Here is a 2,360-nt window from a genome sequence, read left to right as displayed (position 1 = left end):
GGTGTTGTTGGTGGGGGGGGGGCCGGGGGGGTTAGACAGAGTGCTGCCTGTGAACTGGGGAGTTTTGTGCTGACTGAATGACTTTATGCCGGTATTCAATTCAAAGGGCTGGCCAAGACCCAATTGCTGAGCTTTGCTGTACGGATAAAGGGAGTGTGTGTGTGTTCGTGTGTGTGTGTGTGTGTGTGTTTGTGTGTGTGTGTGTGTGTGTGTGTGTGTGACACGGTGGGGCTCAGAGCTGGTCAGGGTGAGTCCCGCAGTTGAAAATGCATCAAAGCATCGTGAGCTGGATCATCCTGAAAACGGTGTGGAAAGTTTAATGATGTGCGTCGCGGCTTGTTCGCGTGACGTTCTCCGTTCGCTCTAAAACACCTGAACACGAGAACAGCTGAACAACAAAACTGTGCACTACAACTACAGGTGGGTTCTGAAACACATATACCATACAATATGGTAACGGGTTGGTGCTGCCAGATCGGGTCTGACGAAAAGTTGCCCAATCAGAGCCTACCTACATTGAGCTAAGTGTTTAAAACATAGGATCCAAGCACAATCAACATGTGTATGAACACAGCCCACCATCGGCACAAACAGGAAGAGGCAAACACCAAAGGTGCTGAGCCGGATTCGAACCGGCGACCTTGCTGTCACAGTCTACGCTGACAGTACTGGAAACTAAACATGAAATCGGTTCTACTTACAATCATGAAAACACAGCACTGAAGTCGGAGTGAGTGAATGAGCTAATGAGCTGTGAAACATTGGGAATTATTGTGGCGCTGGTCGGCCTCTTATCGCCCAGGCGACAGCAGCGGGAGCCAAGGGAGAGAGCGGAGGACTATCCTGCAACGTCAGCTCTGCCCTAAACCCTAAAGTTAGAAACACTAGAGGTCCGTGAGAATGAATGTCGTGTCAGTTTGAATATTTAACGAAATTTTACAGATAACAATGTAAAAGAAAAAAACATTGACTGATCACGAAATCACGACGCGAGTCAAAATTAAGGTGGAAATCATCCAAATTAAGAAAAACACATGTTCCGTCACTATGACAAAATGAAAATTTGGTTTTGTGGGTCATCAGTTATCAGACATTGTGCGTCACACAGAGCCTGTTCAGCTTGGATGAGAAGGACTGATTTACTGGAATACAGCCTCATTTTTTCTTTTTTTTTGGTACAAAAAGTAACACAAATTATCACAGTCTGCCCAATATAATTTTTACCAGCCTAATTAAATAAAAGGTCTCCCAACTGGGCTGAAAACACTGTCCCTGGTTGTGAAAATATCCAGATTAGCTGAACTATAATGCTAAAGAAAAAATCCCTTAGAGGCTCAGAGCCTCCTCTCTTCTGATTGGCTCACCGACCTGTTGTTGCTAGAGCTCCAGAGAGAAGCCTGAGAGAGGAGATGTGAAACTACACTGAGATATATCTTCTTATAGATCAACACATCAGATAAAACACAAGAGAAGTGTAAAATACGGGACCTTTAAACATCCGTTCAGTCCACTGCTGCTCTCTGTGATCACCTCTGATTGTGGCTGTTTTGATAATTGTTCATGTGAGTTATATAATCTAAGTATTTGCTGTTATTCATATTCTCCTATTATCTTATTATTACCTATTACAGACTAAAATCAGCCATTTTTCACTGTTTTCTGTCCTTTTCCAGCCCAGACAATTATTTTCTGAATGGAGTAAATAACTGGGAGTTTGACTGAAACTAATAATCGCTGTACTTTCAGCCCTGATCAAATATTCATTTTCTGATCAAGTGACAACACCCGTACTGTGTCACTGACATTTGAAGTTAAGCGATCACAGAGAGGCAGCGATGAGCCCTCCACCGTGATGACGGACCGATTCTTTTCCAACACCTCCATTACACCGAATGATTCACCCAGAGAGAGGAGTGGAGTGCAGGGTGTTTGTGAAAGGCTCAGTGCGGATGGAGCTGACTTCATGCGGATGTGGTCTAGACAATGGAGAGAAATGATGAAAACCGCTCGTCAGTGAGCTCAACAATTCCTGATGTGTTTTCTTTTTTTTTTTTTCCTATGCAAAACTTTGAGGAAATGACTTGTGTCTTTGAAAATATAGATTCACATCTCAGGCTGCAGCAGCAAATAAAAGAAGTTGTAATGGTTTTTCCTCTGTGAGCAACACTCCCCTTTTTACACAACGGCTGAATGACTGTATTTTCCTATCAAAGAAAACTGCACTAAAACATATTTAACATGGAAAATGTGTCTTCATTTCTTTTCTTTTTTTTGCATTCCAAGTGGAGACAGATGGCACCAAGTAGGTTGATTGGCTTTTAGGACATCCTCTGCAAACCCCCCCCCCCCCCCCCCCCCCC

The sequence above is a fragment of the Seriola lalandi genome, unplaced genomic scaffold (genome assembly GCF_002814215.2).
Source record: "Seriola lalandi dorsalis isolate HSWRI2012SDOR001 ecotype SW California unplaced genomic scaffold, Sedor1 jcf7180002054544, whole genome shotgun sequence".
Lineage (NCBI taxonomy): Eukaryota > Metazoa > Chordata > Actinopteri > Carangiformes > Carangidae > Seriola > Seriola lalandi.
This window is presented reverse-complemented; position numbering follows the sequence as displayed.